This window comes from Hermetia illucens, chromosome 4, assembly GCF_905115235.1.
Source record: "Hermetia illucens chromosome 4, iHerIll2.2.curated.20191125, whole genome shotgun sequence".
Lineage (NCBI taxonomy): Eukaryota > Metazoa > Arthropoda > Insecta > Diptera > Stratiomyidae > Hermetia > Hermetia illucens.
Genome location: NC_051852.1, coordinates 149,867,369 through 149,889,518, shown reverse-complemented (window position 1 = coordinate 149,889,518; position 22,150 = coordinate 149,867,369). Strand labels below are relative to the sequence as shown.

At 38.8% G+C, this 22,150-nt stretch overlaps 1 protein-coding gene across 2 annotated transcripts in view; it reads left to right on the top strand.

The window, feature by feature from the left end:
- The window catches only part of LOC119655776 (serine/threonine-protein kinase MARK2), a 512,551-nt gene that overhangs the window by 337,376 nt on the left and 153,025 nt on the right, over nucleotides 1-22,150 (top strand). The window lies entirely within an intron of this gene.

Genomic DNA, 22,150 nt, shown 5'->3' with positions numbered 1-22,150 from the left:
GGAGTACAGGGGTAGGTATGGTATTTATTTTTTCCTCTTTCTCCCTTTCTCGTAGGCGGTCTAAATATACTTCAAAGCTCCTCTTGAGTGCCCCTTATGATATTAATTACTGCATTCCATATTCCTTGGGATCCGGACGTTTGCAGAATAATTATTTCCAGTCGTACGAGTTTCTTCTTTGTCACCAATAAATCTGGGCGACACGCAGTTAGGTATTTAGGACAAAAGTACGAAAGGACATATCCAAGGCGAAGTAGATGCTGGTGATATATACCAGGCCAGGTGTATCATCCAAAAGCTGAAAATTTTGAATCAATCAACCTCCCTTTGTGAAAATTATTCTAGCATTCCTGCCACAAAGTGATAGTACGTGTTCTCTATTCCCTTCGCCGCTCTTCGAGATTAAAGCCACCATCTACCGTAGTTTTCACATCTCAGCGAAAATATTAATGGATATCATCCCTGCAATTAACGCTCACTTGATGTTCGAAATATCGTACTCGATATATGTACATGAAGGTCCTGGCAAACCACAAATAATCAAGTCGAGAGTAGATCGTCCAGGAATTCTCCCAGAACATATGCTCTCAGGGGGCCATCCTGGTACCAGATAACCGCGAGAAGACAAATTCATTTAAGCTACCATGCGCCGTTAGGATGAAGCCCATCTCGAGCCCGAAGTACACGATCGAACTCCCGCTGGTAGCCATACATTTCGCCCACTCATATGTGACCCGAACTATCCTATCTCATTTAACAACTTTTTGTCCGCAAGTGGTCCTATTTTCACCACATGATTATCTCTATGTCAGTTTGCAGCAAAGGTACACCTCTCAGGAGGAGGAACATCCAGCAATATCATCATTCCATCGATCGAAACCGTACGATATAAGCGGGCATCGCAAAATGTCCAAATATGGGGGACCCGTACGTAGGACATGCAAGAAAGAGCCCCACATGTGTACAATATGTGCATCTAGCACCTCCTCTGCTTAGACCTTAATCACACTTAGTGACACGCCCCAACATGCTAATTAAGTTAAATGCATCCTCAATCCGATCAGGTGCAGGTACAAACATATGTGTTCTGCAATTGTGGCACTCGAATGTACTGCCAATTTACTATTGTATGAATTTACTTAAAAGGCTTTTGCCTAAATGGTGCTGCATATAGCAGAATCGGTGTACACACTCGTAGTCGCTGTGATCACCTCTTGGTTTGGGTCCTCTAATATTAGGGATGGTTGCAGTTAACGCTGCTACAACTTCCTCCACTGTTTCGCTCGAAAAATTGGTCTATTCCTTGGAGTTCAACCAATCCATCCAATACTACTTGAGTATTTGATACATAACTTGAACTCTGTCACATGTTGTCCTATCGATTAGTACAGTTAAGTTTTTGGTGGTTTAACATTAGTATCTGTCGCGTAGACTTATTCGCACGGTCTTTTTAAGACACTAATTGATTTTGTGACCACAATCAGAACTCCGCTGAAACAAGCACCAGCGGTATCAGTCTATACAGAGTGTATGGATCAGCATTCATACTGGTGGATGCAATACCTACCTAAATCTCTATCGAATTAAAGAGTATGGTACCCGAGTTGAAACGCAACTTCACGTTTGAGGCCCGAAGGTCTCTTCGTACACAGAAAACTCCCATTAGGGGTCCAACCGCTACAACCGAGCTGAAAATATCTGAACCAGGAGTTCTCTCGAGATATATAAATTCAGAGAGCTATCCAGGTTCCAATGGTACCAGTATATCCTTGGTAATTTTGCGTGGCTGAAGCCACTTCAGATAAGTCCTCGTACAGACTCTGGTCTTATCACTCTAATTAAGGCTTGAAGCGGTCGTCTACTACAAAATCACCGTGTCAAAATGGGTACAGCATTTCCCGGGGCCACCACGTGGAGGTTCTCCTTAGCCACTTGGCTTTGGCCTGGCCAACAGGGTTGTTACTCCGTCTTCCTCGCCGCCACCTCAGATCACCAGCTCATGGATGGCCTTTATTTGATAAAACTTACCGATGTTTTACATGTTAATGTAACGCCCTTAAGATCTTTACCTATTACTACGGTGTCGTCGGTATAACCAACCAGTGTTCTCCGCGGGAGTTTCAACCGTAGCACATGGTATCATTCATTAGATTTCAAGTAATGGGACCAGCATGTACACTTGAAGCCAAGCAGATATTCAGTTGAGTCTACGTACGATGATTTGTTGAATATGTTTGGATCTATCCAGTTGCTCCAGAGGTCTTATGATATGTTCCTATTGCGCAGAGTTCATACCGAGACTAGCAATAGCACCATATCGTTCGCACCGTCGTGCCACTCAATGCCTGCAACTTTTCCCTCCGTCAGAATGACAATTGCATTGATGACTTCCATTGTTAGTTATACAACAGAAAATCCATATTGTTGTTCCGACATATCTCCGGCTTGCCTCAAATTGAGCACATACAATATTTTCCAACAGTTTTGTCATACTGTCCAGGAAACAAATAGCTCAGATGGCTCATGACTCAGGCGGTCTATTACTCTTTGGTAGCTATACCAGCGACTGCTTTTCCACTTTCTACGGAGGATATCCATTTCCACTGAGCTGATACATGTTCAAAATAGAAATTCCAATCCAGCAATCTCAGCCTAGTCCTCGTCTTTCAGTTGTCCAAGGTCTTCCACTTTTGTCAGTGGCCTCACAATGGTTCAGATTCTTCTGAATAAACCTCATTTTGAAATGTTTAGACGGTTTTCCTTCTTTACTAGAAGTTTTTATTTAATTCGTGCGACGTGTAGCACTGATGAAGACAACAAATGGTTGCCGAAATATGGGTTATATGCAAACAAAATAAAAAATGCGTGTGACGGACCGATTTTAATAAGGTTTTATGTTTACACAAAACTTTAAAAATACCAGCGAAAGAATCGTCTAATTATTTCAAAATAATTTAATCGATAGAAAGACCGCTATATTATTAGATAAACCTTATTTGCTTCTTGCTTCCAAATCTCTTTTAGACTACTTGCATTTGCTTCGTCCCGTGTCATGGCTATGTCATCTACATTGACTGGATCTAGCGCATTTCCTTTTGCAAAATCCCTGCTTGATAGCTATGCTTCAGGTGTCTGAGATAAATAGCTGGAGATATGTATTTTCCTTTTTTTTAAGGCCCATCTGATCTTAACGTTGCAAGACTCTGGCAAATTGTTGGCTTAATAACAGCTTAATAACTGGAAACCAGATAATTTCCACCCGTAACGCCCCATATACCCTCCGCAAGTTTTTTATTATGCCTACGCTCTCGCCGAATATTCGAAATCGCCACATTTATCCAAATTCTGTGTCATGCTCCCATCGAGTCCTCGCAATGTACAATTATCTCCATAGCCAGTCGCCATTACCTCCATTCCTAAGAATCTTCCTACCACATTCTGGCAGTTCGAGAGAGTCCTTTCTCTTTCTACGCTTTCTAGAATTCCAACAGAAGTTCTCATTCTTGTGGCATTGTCCTAATTCTTGTGACATTGCCTCCCAGGTCGCCTAACCCTGCATCTCTCTTGATTTCTGGCATTCTCGTAAGAAAGCTCTCCCCCGAATGGTAAGCATTGAAAAAAGGAGCGACTGGCTTCCGAAATATCGATATCAGTGATAAAATATACTAAGGTTGTCCCTAATTAAAACACGATCTGCTCATTTTATTCAAACACTGAAGGCAACCAATAAGTTCGACTCCCTTAACTTCTAGAGCAATCGGGTCTGGTTTTTCTTTGTTTTGACATGTTTTTTTAAAGTTTAAAGTTTCCAAACATATGATTCCTTTTTCTGGGGGTTCCGTTGTGTGGACCAGATTAGAGCTTCATATGCTGTGTTTTCCACGATGCTGCTTTTTTGGTGCTTTTGAATTTTTTCGTGTTGGAAGGCTCGCTACGATCCTCCGTCAGTTTTTTGTTTTTTTTATGTTTTCTGCCCCTTTTTACTTTGGATTTGTTTGAGTGGCTCAACATATGCTTTTAATGGCAAAAATCTCTGCATCCGCTGGTGCACTTGGGCGTCAAACGCAGTTAGCCATGGGAGAAGTCCTCACGATTTCCGACTGCTACCTTAGTGTAGCGGTGGATCTTGTTCTTTGAGTCGACAAACTGAAGGAACGTATTCTGTCTGTCTCTGTCTGTTTTCTCCAAAACGGCTAAAGCGATCCTAACGAAATTTGGTGGACAGATGGGAACTATGAAATCCCACGCATACAGTGAGTGGCATAAATTTAGGTGGAGTTTAAAGGGGGGCTCCCCATACATGCAAAGGGGGATTAAAAAATTTTTTTCATCGGATATAGTTGTGTAGGGTATCAAATTAAAGGTCTCGATTTGTACTTTCCGAAACTGATATTAGTTTTGGCACAAATTGCAAAGTGCGTGAGTAATGAGTCAAAATGTACGCACTTGAAGTGAGACAGGACTCATTTTCGGAAACTACCCAACCTAAAAATCCGGAAAAAATCGGAGTGGTGCGCCTAGATGAAATCTAGGCCTCAAAATATGTCCCATTCCGATATCTGCTCAAATAAACTTACTAATAGTATATTACCACTTTTTAGAAATTTACTGAAAAGCCCCCTTAGATTCATCCTAGGACTTCCGAATTTTGTACCAGCATAGAGGACAATATTTCGTATGCACATGCAATTCGTACAAATTCGTACAAATCTGGCAATTAACGCCAAAGTTATAGCAGTTCAAACTTAGCAATTTCGCGCGAATTTACCGCTTCCAAAGCCATGCAAATCAGATGCTGACGTCATAATTACCCGGAATAATTGACATTCGCGTGGAATATTAAAGTCACATTTATGAAGAATCTATTTATCTGCAGCCCTTTTTAAGGTTTTTTGTAAAACATTTATCTGAAATCTAATCTTCGAGAGATGTCCCATTCCGGTATCTGCTGAAAAAATTTACTAATAGTATATTATCAACTTTTAGAAATAGACTAAAAAACTCTCCTTAAGTTCATCCTAAGTGTACTAAATTTTGCACCGACATATAGGACAGCCTTGCGCATACACATGCCAGGTTTCATGAAAATCCAACTATTAGTGGGAAAGTTATAGCAGTTCAAACTTATCAATTTCGTGCTAATTAACAGCATTCTAAGTCATACAAATAAGATGCTGACGTCATAATTAACGAGAATAATTGAAATTCGAGTGAAATATTAAAATTCCATTCAAGAAGAATCTAATTCTCCCTAGCCCTTTTTAAGGTTTTGTGTAAACACAAAACCTTATTAAAATCGGTTTACCGTCTGTCTGTCTGTCTGTCTGTCCGTCTGTCTGTCTGTCTGTCTGTCTGTCTGTCCGTCACACGCATTTTTCTCGGAGACGGTTATAGCGATTGACACCAAATTTAGTAGAAAGATGGGAACTGTGAACGGTCACACATACAGTGAGTTACATCCTCTTACGTTGAATTCAAGGGGGGTCCCCATACATGCAAAAGGGGGGTGTAAAATTTTTTTTCATCAAATATAGTCATATGGGGTATCAAATTAAAGGTCTCGATTAGTACTTTTCGAAGCCGGTCTTGGTTTTGACATTTCTTGGAAACATGGGGAGTGCGGGGGGTTGAAAGTGATCATTTCTTTAAAGGGGCCATTCTCAGAAACTACCAAACCGATAAATCTGAAAAAAATCAGGAGGCTGCCACTATATGGTGCCTTGGCTCCGAAATACCTTTCATACCGATATCGGTTCAAAGAAAGTTAATAATAGTATATTACTATAATTTGTTGTAGTTGGCTGGAAACCCCCCTTAAATTCATCCTAGCGGCACGAAATTCTGCAATGATGTAGGCTATAATGTAGAGCATGATCATACCAAGTTTGATAGAAATCGCACTATTACTAACAAATTTATAATACGTCGAAGTTGTTGCTTCTTTGAAAATTGAAGACTATCAATGTCAATATCACCCGAAAGTGGACATATGCATATATTACGTGCTACGTACTAAGAAATACACAAAACCTTTCGTACCTGAAGCGTCCAGCTTCCGGTTTCCCGACTTGTTTATATTTGATGTTGGTTAAATTGTTTTCATTCGCTAATAATATTAACCTGAGGGCGTGAAGCGTATGTGGTTGACCATTATCAACACAGGGCTTTCCATCAAATGATTTATTTAAATCGCTTTCTAGAAAATAGAGGGCAATGGAGTTTTTAGCTATATTACACGGAGCTGTCGTGCACTCGTCGCTCCTCACATCTTTTTCTTTTTCTTCAGCCTTCAGTTCACAGGCGGGGTCGGCTCGTGGTGATCGGTTTCGTCATTTTATTTTATCAAATGCCTGATCAGGATGTAATCGCGAGACCTTTAAATCCCCATCCAGCGTATCAACCCATCATTGTTTTGGCCGGCTTTTTGGTTGCTTACCATTGCTTTTGATGTTCTGATCAATACTGGTTGTTGAATTCCCGTTAGCGTGAATTACGTGACCACACCATCGAAAACGCCTCTCTTGCAGTTTTTCCACGATCAACGCAAACCCATATCGATCGCGGATATTCTCATTTCAGACGTAATCAAAACGTGTCACGCCACTAGTGCAATGCAACATCTTCGTCCCCATTACCGCAAGACGCCGTTCATTGTCCTTTATAGTCGGCCAACACTCAGAACTATAGAGAGTGGCAGACGGACGACATTGCAGTAATTTTTTTGATTTGGGACGTGCGCTGATACGTCGATCACAAAGAACACCAGTTGGGGAATGCCACTTCATCCAGGTTGCATTAATGCGTGAAACAATTTCATTACGCAGTTCTCCATTGGCTGATATCGTTGACTCGAGATTTTTAAATCGCTGAGTTCTGGCAATGGCAGTAACCTGCCCTTCGAGATACTTAAATCGCTCAATTCTGGCAATGGCAGTAACCTGCCCAGATCTGAACGATTTCAATATCTCGGGTCAATGCTATAAGCCAATGGAGAACTACGTTATGCTCCTCACATAGGGTAACACAAAACCTTTTATACCTGAAGCGTCAAGCTTCCGGTTTCCCGACTTGTTTTTACTTGTAGAGCTATCTATTATGGTGGCCAAATAATCCGTTAAGCCAATGCCGATATCTTCTTTCTCTATTCCCATGGTAAGTTCTGTCTGTCATCCAGAATTTTGTATTGGTATTTGCTCCAAATTCGAGCATAGGCTTATGTTCACGGAGCACAGTTGAATCAGTCGGTAGCTATAGGGTTTTAGAAGTTGTTTGCCTTGCATTTTCTTCAGTTTGCTGGAACAACACCGGCGTTATCTCTAGTTTGTAGGGCCTTATCTCTACTAAATCGCATTTTCTTCGTGTCAAGGTTGTTCAAAGAGGCGGCAGGCAAAATTCAATCGATCAACCAGAGCTTTACCTTAGTCGCTGTATCGCTCATACTGGGAGGAAAATTGCCGTCCCAATGACACGTGACAAGTCCGCTTACAAGGCAATGCAACTAGTTCCGAGAATAACTTGCGTCAGCAATTGATACATAAGTGTATTTCTGGTACTTCTCCGTTCTGTTCTCGGTTGGGTTTACCTATCATAGCCATTTTGGTGGTATCCCAGTGCACGAGTGCATGTACAAGCATCCCCTTGTCTCACTACTCATGAATGCAGTTGGTGATAGGATCTGTCAGTCCATCTGTCACTTGCGAGTTTTTTAGAAACTATTCCACTTATTCATAGAAAATTTGACAGTGATATCAGAACTGTGAAGGTCCTGCCTAGGGGGGATGTAATATTTTTTTTCAAGTATAGTCATCTGAGGTATCAAATGAAAGGGTTCGGTTTGCAACCTGGCTTGTAATTCAATTGATAAACTGAAATAATAAAACTTGTTGTTTCTTTTTCGTTGGTGTGGGTATTTATTCTTGCAAAAACCGATATTTCGGGAACCACTTGTTCCCTTCATCAGTGCAAACTTGTTTGCGAATTGATAAACGTTCATGGTTGGCTCCTTTTGCTATCCCATCCATGGCGCAACAGTTCAGTTTGGACCTAGGTCTTGAAATGTGTTAGAGCACTTTGAGGTTATAATGGTACGCGGGGTCTACATTGCGCCCACCCGAGATCATTACCTAAATTTCGACAGAGCTGATCTCAGTAGTGTCCGGAATTCAACCTATGAACTGCAACTTTTCTCTGCGACAGGTCAGGAGCTCTAACAAGTAACACACATTGGTGTATGGAATTCAAGATGGGTTCCGACAATATACGCTAAAATTTCGCTGTTAAAATTGGGATCAAATAATTGAGGTTTACATTTGAAATTAAATTGAAAGATGTAGATAATTAAAAATATTCCAGTAGATACTTCTAACTTCAAGGACTTCAGATGTTTACTTGAAAATATATGAAAATGATGCGCATCTCATGGAAAATTAACGCACGCAGCTTGAATAGTAAAAAATACGGAAGTTGTAAATAAAGATATTTTATGTTCAATTGCTTGCGTAGATTGTGAGACCAGCTCTCATCCCTTGAATATCAACTACCTTCACGACTGATTCCCTTTGTCATCAAAATGAATCACAGTGAACTCATGATTCAATCGTAATATCAAATAAATCTGATATTCAAATTTCACAGACGCCTCTTCCATGCTCCTCAAAATCTAAACAATAAAATAAATAAATAAAACAGAAACGCATTGGAAATTCTTGAAATGGTGAGTTGAGCAAAATGTTGATGACATCATCCCTAATCATCACTAACAATTTAAACACAACATTGCTATCTGAAATATTTAGCTATCTTTACATTCTTGCGTTCGTACTATTCCAGATATTTAAATCTATTGACGCCTTCCATTACGGTTTATGAGTGATATTCGTATATTCTCAATTTTAGAATATTTTTATGAATCGCGATTTTTTTTGTTGTTTGACTGAGCGATCGTGCAAACCGAGCCGCCATTGAGAATTCGTTTACATATGTTTCTATACCGAACAGATTTATGAATAATTTATATGGGCTTGGCTCATTAATCTATCTTAAATTTGGTCTCGGATGCTTTGATTTCTGGGATTGTTTGCGCAAAACCACGCAAAAATAGGTTTGCATAAATGTAATGATAGTTCATCAAACTTTGCATTGTTACTTACAATTTGACGATGCTTTCATGACTTTGGATGGAAAAAGTAAATTGTATATTTGCATGTACACTTACAATTGTTGAAAATAAACATTTATCTGGAAAACAAAAGAGAATGGATGACTAGGCAAGATTTTGTTTTCATTATTAGTGATTGTGTTTATTGACAGCAATTTCTCATACTTGAAATTAGTGCTTAAAAATTCCAGCGTTCGTAGGCAGATTTTTTAGGTAGGTTTAGAAATCTTTGAAATTTAGGCGAAATTTAGATTTCCAGTATTTCAGCATGCATTCCGCAACCGCATTCCTCTGACACTTCAATTAGGGAGCAAAATTTACTCTTCTGGTCCCTGTACTTGCCTGCAGTGCCGGCAGGGATTCAATGTGCCAAAGGAGACATCTACAAGTTTGTCCTCGATGTCAATTCTGAGACAGAGATTTAGAGGTTTGCCAAAAGGACCTTTGTAAAGTGGTTAGAATGGTGTTTTTGTTTGCTAAACTCTGAGGGAGACGTGTGTGCATGTATGTAAGGTTTCTCGTGTATTTCTCTGGTGTAACGATATCTTTCTTGAGGCTGTTTTTCGTTCCCTGTCCACGCCATGTTAATCCGGCATAGGCACCTCAGTGACTAATAAATGGCATCCGATAAAAGGCGAATTTTAATGGATAGTATTCCGTCAAAATCAAAGTATCCCTGCCTTCAATGATGTAGCTGACGAATTTCACCATGGGGTACATAGCTGTCAGCTCCCTATGGTAACTCCTGTACTTGCTTGCAGTATCAAGAGGTTGTGTGGAAAAATATCGACTGATTCTTTTTTTCTGTTGATTACCTGCTCCAGCGCGGTTCTAACTGCTGTGTCAGGAGTAACTCTGAATGGGACAAGCTAGTGTGTTCTGCTATACAAAAGACACGTTTCTCGGTCACCAACACGAAAATTTGCTCCTGGGGAGCTCTGTGGTCTCTGTGTCTTGGAGAAGATGAATTGACCACGACCTAAATGATTATGAAGGTCCACCGTTGCCTAAATACAGTTCTACTGAAGTGTCCTGTCGACACGCACTTGCATACTTCTGTGCTAGCCAGGCTCGCGAATGCAAAAATGCCTATTTAGGCACTTCAATCCCTCTCCCGCGATTACCAAATTTCTCGTATCATTACCCAATGTGTGACATTGCATCAGAATCTAAAATACAAAAGAAATGTCACGCGGCATTACGCAAACGAACAATCTCCGAAGGTTGTGTGCGCATAATAGTCGGAAATTCCCTCATAGGATCGAGTTGTTCAAGACTTCCATGCGGAAAAGGAGTAATATTCAAAGATGTCAGCGTGCCATCATAAAACTAGCTCCGAGAACGCGATAATAACGTAAATGCCCTTCGCAAAGACGGAATTCAGTGTTCGTGCTTGACACCGACGAATCATTATTATCCAGTTCGTCGTGACTTTCAGATCTAAACCTGTCATCAAGTCCTTGGAAATTATTAGGTCTAGTCATACTCATAAAAATTGCAAGCATTATGTTCATCGTTACGTTTATTAGTCGAACGCGCCCCTCGAGCTGAGGGTGCCACCTTTTAAACACCAATTCTTCAACTCGTAAAGCAATGGAAACGCCCATCGCCGCTGCATCCTGCATGGAAGGATCAACCCAATTCGCAAAATTTTTCTTCGCTTTTATTCACATATTCAGGACAACTTAAAAATTCGACACCAAAAATCACAAACTCTGAGGAAGTTCGGACAGTTTTTCAAACCCTTGTCTACGCCAGTTTCGTGGATGATCTGGGTCTTTCATAGGCACCTTAACAGTAGTCATAGATGGCTTCTGATCAAAGACGAATGTTAATGGATTTGTGATCCATCCTGCTTTCAATCATGTAGCTGAGGATATTCCTCTACTAGGTAGATGCCTCTCAGTTGCTACATCATATGCGTTGCGTGGTCTAAGTATCGGGAGGTAGCAGGGAAAAATACCTAGTGGCGGTGGAATGTGCAGCAAAAAGAAACGTAATTCACGTTTTTTTCAACAGAAAATTTTGCTCCAGATGGATGGTATCTGCCTGTGTCTTTGAAAACATGAAGTGACTATTCGGGTTTACTGGGATCGACCATCAGAGCTGAGTTATCCCGAAACATAAAGAAAGGATCGTGAGGGTCCAAGAGCCAGCATTTGAGTGCAGTTCTACTAAAGTATGCTGTCAACACGAGCTTGCATGCCTCAATGCTAGCCAAGTTTGGGAATGTGTGGAGTCATGTTAGGTATTTCAGTTCCTCTTACATTTGTTTCAAGAATTCCGCATGTCCGTATCTGTTGCCTGTCACCGCGCCAGATCCTAAAATATAAAAGGAATATGTCCCGACATTACGAACAACTTCTGAAGAGATGCCCTGTAGGGGTGAATTGGTGATGCCTTCCACATTGAAAACGAACTGGTTGATGGGCAAAAATGTCAGTGTGCGTTCAAAAATTAGTTCCCAGGATGTGATGTAGATACGATCGGCAGAGATGGAATTAAGTGGGCATGACCGTGAAAAGTGTCAGGTCCAAATCTGCCTTCAATGCCGTAGAAATTGTCAGAATCGGACTTACCGTCACGCTCATAATAATTCTAAGTATTATTTATAGCTGTGTGATACCGGATTCACAGGGGGATCTCTCGAGCACGTAGTATGAAATGTGTGCGAACCAATTCTTTAACTGGTGCACCAATGAAGGGGTCCGTTGTCGCTGCATTTAATAATACGACAAATACAAAAATAAACGATGAGATGAGCAAAAAATAGAAAATAGCAAAATGAGTATGTCAAAGAGGAGAGGGGTAGAAGAGTTACTGGAATTAGGACTGGGACCACCATGTCCCCAGTTTCCTTCTTGGCTTAGTTGTAACCTCTCAGACGTAAGCCTGCATGCTTTCTCGGCAGCGATTGAGTCGTCGGATCCGCTGAAAGGTGGAGCTTGTCCGTCGTGTAACTGTGAACTTTGCATGCGGGGGAACAGTCGTAGAAAATTATTAAAAGAAATGCATTTAGACTCTGACTTGTTGAAAACAAATCCTTCTGAATATCAAAGATCCTGAAGTAATCTAATACGGATTATTTGTTAGGACTTTCTATATTATACAAAAAATTAATGAATACTGTTTGCCCACAAATCCTTCCGTTTATTGAAGAATCGTTACATGCAAACGTCTTCTGATAAAACAAGCAAAAGGACCTTATAATAGCAGACAGACGCTTAAGCTATGTAATCGGGCTCATTCTTTATTAAGGGTGTACATCAAAGTCAGAAGCTAAACAGGACTGACCGGGACTATAGATTGATTAGCCTAATGAATCACGCATCTTTTTACTCATTATACATGACAGGATACAGGGACTGTCCCAAAAATTTCCGGGAGGAGCTTCGAGCGGAAAAGTTAGTGCAGGATTTAAGCTTCAAAACGAGAGCGGTGCCAGTCGCCTGCAGATAATTTTGAGGCAGGATTATGCGTGCAGTGCCCTATTGCACCCCCGCGAGAAAAACATCAACCAGATTTTGGAACATCATCGTGCCATCGAATTTTGTTTAAAACTAGACAAAAATGATACAAAACGGTGGACTCGGTGCAGGAAGTGTGTCAATTTTTGGACAACACAATCGTTTATCGCAACAGAAAATCTTCCAATGAGAAAAGTCTATGCGAAAATGATAATGAAAGTCCTTACGAGTGAGATGAAAGAGCAGCGTTTATTGAACTGCCAGGACGCTACGAAACGGATCCAGAATTTTCGGACAGAGTGAACAGAGGCCAAGATATAGATTATCGAGTATGAAACCGATTCAACTTCAGAGCTGCGAGTGGCACACTAAGGAGATTCCTCTTCCGTAAAAATCAGGGATAAGAAGAATCAAGACCGTGTTCATTGTGTTCTTTGAACGAAGAGTGGTTTGAAAATATGCCACAAGGGCAAACAGAAAAACAATTTACTGTGAAGTACTAAGACGGTTGTGAAACACGGTTCAACGTGCCGAAAAGAATTCTGAATTTCTTCTTGGGCACCTTCAATGACTGGGTGAAGCCTTGGTCATGGTGCATTGAGTCAGAGGCGCAAAGTTCTGTAAACTTATATTGAATAAGCGATTTTTTTAAAAATTATTCCGGGAACTTTGTAGACAGATCCTGTATGTCACAAAAGTGAAGAGTTTATCCGGGTGAAGCAAGTAAGATTCCGGAATTCACTAAGATCTAGTAAGGTACTTTGAGGACTTGAAAGAAAAAGGAAATCATTGTTGAGGAATTTGCGGTAATGATTCAACATGTCAACAAGATCCTTATTTCGAGCGGTTGTAAATAAGACAATGACAGTCAACATGTTTTCAAAGTCCAATAGCGAACATGGAACCCAAAGTAGAAGAAACCCGCTGCTGAAAATTCAATTCCACTTTCCAAATTGTAAAAGATGGACAAATTAAGCGGACAACGGAAAAAAAGATTTAAATCGGGTCAGCTGGCATGAAAAAGGAAGGAAAAGAATTTTTTCGACCAGAGTCATAAGCTTTTTTCCATAAAAATTCCCAGCTAAGTTCAAATTTTTCCCAACCAAATTCATATTGTCCTAATAAAATTTATATCTTCTCGAAATAATTCGTATTTTCCCCCAATCGAATTCGTAGTTTTCCAAACCAATTTCGTATTTTCCCCTCAAAATTTCATAGTTTTTGCAAGTATTTATGGTAAAATTATGAAGTACCTTGGAAAAATACGAATATGGCTGGGAAAGATACGAAATTGCTGGCAAAATGCAAAAAAAGCTGAGAAAAATAGGACTCAAAAAAACTATGTAAATTTGCAAAATCGCTCTCTTTGATTGTGATTAAGTTTGTTATTCAATAACCAATAAATTGCTTCGTCTTTTGGAAATTATAAACAATCTTACATGGAGAATTATAATGCATAAAAAACTAGATCATGGTAAATTACAACTTTTTATTGAGAATAATAACGATATTACATGTATCCTCAATCTATTGTTGAATATAAGATGTGCATAGCATTTCGGTTTGAACTTCATCTCTTTTAATTTTAAGTTTTTATACCATTTTATATATTTACCATTTTCTGTTCACTTTACGAAAAATGTAACCAATATCTGAGAAAAAGCTCATCGTGAAATCTTGGAAGAATGCATATTTCTAGGCGACGTATCTTCAACTCGGTATCTATATACATGGTAGTACTACCTCTACAGAGGCCAGTATAAAACTTTTCACTATCTTAGATACAAAACTACCATCAGACACCTGCTTAACCGAAGAGAAGGAAGGAAACGCAGTAACCTCCAAGATTATAAAATCAACAAGACCGACTTTAATCCCAATGCAATCAAGTGGGTAGCGGATTGAAGCACAATGCGAAGACGGGGGCGGTAAGAGGAAACATTGCCTGTAGCAAGATCAGCAGTAGGTTTCCTGTTTCTGGTTGAATTTCAGCTTCACTACTGCCAGTTCTAACGAGCTTAAATCGTACCTACCGCAAATCTGATGCCTACGTATCTAAATAGTTATATATTGTCAGATACTCTGGCATACAACGAGTATCTAAATTATATTGTGTTGTTGCTGTTGAGCCTCCCCAGTTACAGCTGTGTATACATTGTTAGATATTAGGTTTTAAATATTACGATACAAGATCTTACTGGCTTTTATTATTCTACCTTTTTCGTTATTGTGTTTGAACATGGCTGCGGCTATGTGTCTGCGGATAGAACCGTGAACCATAAGAAAAGCTAATGAACGCAGTTACGATCTTGGTATTATTTCTATGGGAACTCGGTCTACAGCACCGCTACGCCAGTCGGCACATTAACTTTGGTCGTCTTGTTAAGTTTCTGTGCACTGAAGTGTTAGAATAGATACAGTTGAGGATTGCCAGATGAAGATACCTTTGAGCAGATGGCGGAGAATGTGGGAGAAAATTAGATAAAGTCATCGCATAAGATGAAAGGAGCAGCATCGATAATCGAAGGAGAAAGAGAATAGCATAGTGCTGCACTATGAATTCTCAAAATGGTTTATTTTACTAAAAAGAAAATTCAATTTTGACTTTGAATTTGGTTTGGATACATTTTTGTAGTTCGCTTTATGGTTTATTTCATTTAGCGGACTAAAGCCCACTAATATTTGTCCTCGTCTTTAGCCAGCATCCTCAGAAGCGCCAAAGAATATTCTGAAAAGTATCTTATGAGGAATATCTTTTAATGGCGGTATCGTTTCGGTTGTCCAGTTCAGGCTATCATCCCTTTTGGATATATTCTAAGTCGTTACAGTAACCTTAGGCCAAAGTAGTGTTTTTGGTACTTCACTTCTAGAATGGTATTACACACGCACCTACAATTAACTAGAAGCGGATCTCATCTGAAAAAAGTGTAATCACAGGTGTTTTGCTCGCCAGGTGGGTCTCAGAACAGACCTCAAATTTTTCAAAATTTTAAATTTGTACGGCTTCAAATTTAAGTTGCCGACTGCAACCGAATTGAGATATATGCTCTCCATTTATGGGTCCTTATGGTGTACTGTGTTGAATTAAAGTTGAACCAGTTGCTATGAACTTTTGCATCCATTTTTTCATCGTATAAATTGTAGGAATTTGATGTCTGTTTTGTATATTTTTTGACTGCGTTTGGTCATCCTAAAGTGCCTTTGGCTCCTTTTAATACTTGTCAATAATTATTTCCCGATATTCTCTACCAAAAAACAAAAAAAAAAGACCAATCCGAAACCCGCTAGAGTCAAGCGTTCCTTGGGTAATGCGGATGTTGACACGTGGTTGCTGTGATTATCTTTTACATGACGCCATGGCACTAAATCCAAAGCCTTTTAAAAAAAATTAAATTGCAAATGAATACCTTCAATTGGGTTGACTTTGCTCCATTTTCAACAACTTCTTAAACAAATTTTCTCAAAAATTTTGTTTTTTTCATTAGTGGGGTGGTGTGAAGTAATCTTCATAAATATTTTTTTTTTATAGATTGTAAAAATCAACTCTGTGACTAATACGGTGGTCAAAGAAATTTCGCACTTACGGGTTAATTTGCCTACTATACCTTTTTCCATAATCTGAAGTGAACCAATTTTTTCCGGGTTGTCAAAAGTATTGAAAATCCTGAATAAAAATGGAAGATAAAAATATTTTGATCACAAAAAAATCGTTTAGGGGGTTGATTTGACCACGAGAAACTAAAACCAAAAATCGTCGTTGCTGTTCAGTTTCATCTTCGATTGAAACAGGAGCAGTAAGGACACAATTCAATGTTGTTGAATCTGGAATGCATTTGTTAGCCAATATTGGACATTGCCTCCATCCTTTGGTATATTACTAAACAGAATGATGCATCCACTTTTTTTTAAGGAATACTCCATTTTATTTTCTAAATTTTTAGCATCCTTTCAGAAGGAAGACCCACTAAGGGTCATTGAAAAAGTAACCGCTTTTTTTCTCAAATTTTTGGTTGATTGGATGATTTTTTTTCTTTTTTAAAAATCATTATTATTTATAACCTTTCCATCCATGGGGAAATTCTGTTGTTTATCGGCGAAAATTTTTGCAAGCGATTTTTGGCAGCTCTTTTGTCCGCCAATTTTTTCCATCAAAAGAGTTTTGAAGAGATTTAAATGACAACCTGATGGTGCTAGATCCGAGATATATGGTGGATACCACGCCGCATTTCAAAGATGAGTGTGGTTTGACATTGCCATGATGAGAGACGGCACCATTTCTATTGATCAATCAAATTCCCTTCCTGTAATTTATTCCGTTTTGAACAGTAACGCTCTGAATTAAGCGTTAGACCATGATGACGGGCTCCCTTTCAATCCCACCATACACATAGTATTGCCTTACTTGTCGATCCAGGCTTTGAGCTTCATCGTGCTTACCGCTTTATGAAAATTATGCAAAAACCTGGCCCGAGATGGAAATTATACGAGTCTACAGTGAAAATTATGCGAGCAATCTATTATCCCTTGTTTTCATTGAAATTTTTGTTCCAGGCAGCTTCACAAGTTTTCGTGCATGCTTTAAAAAAAACTTCACTAAAATCGATTTATTGTCTCTCTGTCTATCTGTCACACGCATTTTTCTTAGAGACAGCTACACACATTGAGACGAATTTTAGTGGACATATGCACACTTTTAAGTTCCATGCACATAAAAAAGGGCAGGATTTTATGGGAAAATCTCAATTAGGACTTTACGAATTAGATATTTGGTTTGGCATTAGTTATGAAAGAGGGGAATTAGGGCTCAACATGTACAAACTTAAAGTGTGAAGCTACCCAATTCGAAAATCTGAAAAATTCAAAATACCTCCCATACCATTCTCCGCGAAACCAAGGAGAGGCTTAATAAATACTACGGGGACTTTCAATCGTTAAAAATTAATTTACTGAGTTCCGCTGTGGCCACACCACTATAAGTCACGCTGAACATTCAGGTCTCCCAAAGGAAGTCCTTACCCCAGAAATCATCGATAAAATCCATGGAATGATATTAGACGATCCAAGATTGAAAGTGCGTGAGTTGGCTGAGGCTGCAGCCATCTCAGCTGAGCAGGTGCTTCAAATTTGAGTATCAAAAAGCTTTCCGCGCAACCGCTGGAATCATATCGATTACATTGAAAAGGGTAAAACAAACGCCGATGAATATTATTGGGCTGTTGGACAGATTTGGCACTGTTTTGAAGCACAAACGACCGCATTTAGAGAAAAGAAAAGTGCTGCTTAATTAGATCAATTCACGGCTGCATAATATTTATGTGTAGTCACTATGGCAAAAATTCATTAATTTGGTTACAAACTGATACCTGAGCTAACATAATCACCAGATTTAGCATCCTCTAATTCTAAGTGTCATCTAGCGGTATTTCTAACGAATAAATTTGAAATAATAAGACTGTTTTCTCTTTTTTGCTAGTGTGATTTATTTTCCAAGTCGCTAGGATATGTATCACAGATTAAGGGAATAAGTAGTTCTCGAAATGCCCGCATTTGTAAATAAAATAAATAACACCAGCGAGAAAGTAAAAACCGTCTAATTATTTCTAACCCTCTGATTATTCCTTTTTTCCAAACCTTATTAGGTGGTAAGAGATTCAGGTCAAATGAAGAGGGCATCATTAAAACAAACGCTTACTTTAAGGGTCTTGGGAAGTCTTATTATTTTGAAGGTTAAAAAATTAGAACAACGTTGGACTAAATGTATCGAACTGAAAGGAAATTATGTAGAAAAACAAGATGATTTTTTATTGGAAAAAAATTGTTTTCTCTCGAATTTCACGGACTTATCAAACCACCGTTGTAATATTACGTTGCTAAATTTTGCTAATCAACTGAAATCTGTTCTTGAGTTCATCCTAAAAGTAGCAACTTTTGTATTAACGAAAGCTATAATATATTATAGGACACGATATTGGAAAGTTTGGTGCCAATCTCACTATTGTGAACCAAATTATAGTCCGCCGAAATTGCCTCTTCTGCGATCGATAAAGCGAAGAAGCGTTTCCGATGGTATGGTCACGTAATGCGCGCTAACGAGAATCCACTTGCCAAAATTTGTCTGAACATCGAAGTCGAAGATAAGCGACCAAAAAACCGGCGGAAACAACGGTGGCTTGATACGCGAAATGTGGATCCTGATTGCATCCAGATCAGGCATTTGATAGATCCAAATTGTGAAACCAATCACGACGAGCCGACCCCGCTTGTGAACGCGACAAAGGCTGAAGAAAAAGAAAAGGATTCATTCTTCTTTCCTGTTTACTTATTTGTAAACTACGGAGCATCCGCACAGTCTATTCATTGTTATTTCCCTCAGACTATTCACTGACTTAGAGTGCAGTAATTTCACACGAAAATGACAACTTTGACCTATTATAACTTTGGCAATTATATTGTTACATAAAATTATCCATTTTTTAGCACAAATTAATTACCTGCTCTGTTCTGGCAACCACAGAATTACAATAATGCGCTAGATGGGAATTTGAAAGCCTCGTGATTTGATAGAAATAAATGGCGTAACCGATCATGACGAGAAGATCCCGCTTGTGAACGGGACAAAGGCTGAAGAAAAGGAAGAAGAAGTATATGTTGTCATTATTATTTGTAACCTTTCGCGATTTTCCAGGTTACTCCTTTCCATCCGTGTGAAGCTTGTGGGATTTATCAGCGAAAACTTTTTCAAGTGATTTTTGGCAATATTTTTATTGGCCTGGAGAGCTGACGACGCAAGGTCCAGGCCATTCGGTAGATGCATCAGAACTTCTCAAATACGCTCTTCAATTTTAGCCATGTTATTAAAGATGAGTGTGGTTTGACATTGCCATGACACATTTTCTGTTGTTTTGTTCTAATCAATTCGTTGTAATTTATCCAGTTGTGAACTTCATGATAGATAGAGGTAGATACCCCCCTTTCAATCCCACTATGCACACAGTATCGTCTTATTTGTCGTCAATCCAGGCTTTGGACTCGTTTGTGATGATTCAATGCCCTTAATCCTCGATTTTTTACAATCGGAATTATTAACAATATTGCAAACTGTCAGCCCTGTGATTTCTGATGCATTGGTCCTGGCAGCCTGCATGCCAGACTTGCTCGAGTAGTTCAAAAAATTTCACCGGCTGGCCGACCACCGAAGTGACTCCAAAATTTTCTGAACGAAATCGAACAAACTACTCCTTCGTCCAGCGTTTGCTTACAGCATCCATAACGTAGCTTCTCACAATAAGAGAATAAGAGTTCAAAATGCGCAATCTTAAAATGGGTGTGAATTCATTCTCAAAAACTACCCAATTAAAAAGTCTGGAAAAATTCAAAATACCTCCCATTTCGATGCTTGAGGGGGCAACTTACTGTTGAAGCACTCATAAGTGTTCCTTTTAAATCGCCATTAAAAAAAACGACAAAAGATATCAAGTTGAAATTTGACTTCTTATTTATAAACGTTCAAAATTGATTTTAATGATCAGACATAATAAAAAGACAAAATGGTGGCCGCACATGGTTGGCACATCGTAATAAAAATGCAGAAAGAAATGTTATGTTTAACAGTCATTAAATTTTGCTAATCAACAACAAAAACCATCCTTGAGTTCATGGTAAGAATACCTAATTGTTGTAATACGAGTCATAACAGAGGACGCAATATTGGAAAGTTTGGTGTAAATTCCACTATTATTAATAAAATAATAGTATGTCGAAATTGCATCTTCAGTGTGAAAATGCGGATACTTTTTGCAATTATTATTTGTGCTACCAAGGATATAAAGCTTATTCCATGTTAAGATTAAATAAAAGGAAGCATTTACTTAGATCAAAGTGAATCACATGAAATGCAGACACCTAACACAGGTATCTTTTTCCCCAGCTAATACAATCAGTCAGTCCTGTAGAAAAATATTCCGAGGTTTTCCTTGTAAACATTAAGACTGTCTTGATTGACGTACGGAGATATTATTATCAAACTTTAAAATTTTGAATATGAGTAAAAGACGTTGCCTTTTATGTCTATTTTGTATTTTCTCAGATAAGATATTTCGGGAACCAGTTGTTTCTTTGTTCTCTTACCCGAACATTTCTTTTTCATATTTTTTCATAATTAAGATAATTTTTTTATGTTCATAATTAAAACAAGTCGGGAAACCGGAAGCTGGACGCTTCAGGTACGAAAGGTTTTGTGTATTTCTTAGTACGTAGCACGTAATATATCCATATATTATGTGAGAGTATCCACTTTCGGGTGATATTGACATTCATAGTCTTCAATTTTCAAAGAAGCAACAAATTTGAGGTATTATAACTTCGTTAGTAATAGTGCGATTTATTATATCACTGCAAAATTTCATGGTACTAGGATGAACTTAAGGGGGGTTTCTAACCAATTACAAAAAATTGTAGTAATATACTATTATTAACTTTATTTAAACAGATATCGGCATGGAAGGTATTTCGCAGCCCAGGCACCATATAGTGGCAGCCTCCTGATTTTTTTCAGATTTTTAGATTTGGTAGTTTCTGAGAATGGCCCCCTTAAATAAGTGATCACTTTCAACCCCCCGCGCTCCCCACCCTTCCAACGAATATCAAAACTAAGATTGGCTTTGAAAAGTACTGATCGAGACCTTTAATTTGATACCCCACATGACTATATTTGATGAAAAAAAATTTAACACCCCCCTTTTGCATGTATGGGGACCCCCCCTTAAATTCGACGTAAAAGGATGTAATTGACTGTATGTGTGAGCGTTCACAGTTCCCACCTTTCTACCAAATTTGGTGTCAATCGCTATAACCGTCTCCGAGAAAAATGCGTGTGACGGACAGACAGACAGACAGACGGACAGACAGACAGACAGTAAACCGATTTTAATAAGGTTTTGTGTTTACACAAAACCTTAATAACACATGTACCTTTTAAATATATTTTCTTGGTTTCAAACCCTATTTAGTCAATGCCACGTACACTTTCTAACGTATTCCTTTCTTTATTCCAGGTAATTTCAACTCTATATATTATATCTTTAATGGACGGTAAGATAGGATTCTAAGAACTAAAAAAAGTATAATATTCATGTAATTCTTATTAACTTAAAATATAACTATTTCTGAAAAAATTTACCTTGGAGTAAGGTGTGGAAGCGAACGAGCCTCCCCCATTACACTCCATCTAAACCACATAATTTGAACTTCTGGTAACACTGCCTTCCAGAACTCGAAAGAAAAGCCAAGAGTCATGCAACTCATAATACCAACACGTAGGAAAATTGCGAGGGTAGAACTTGTTTTTCCACGTTCAAATGAGAATGAAATAATACAAAAAAAAATAGTGCGGATAATGGAGACGACGACGGCGGCCGCTTACACCGTGACTCTGGTGTCACAGTGACTGTACTGGGGGAAAAAATATTACTAATCGTATATCTTTTAGCTGCATGATATCGCATGCAGTTGATATAAGCGTTAATAT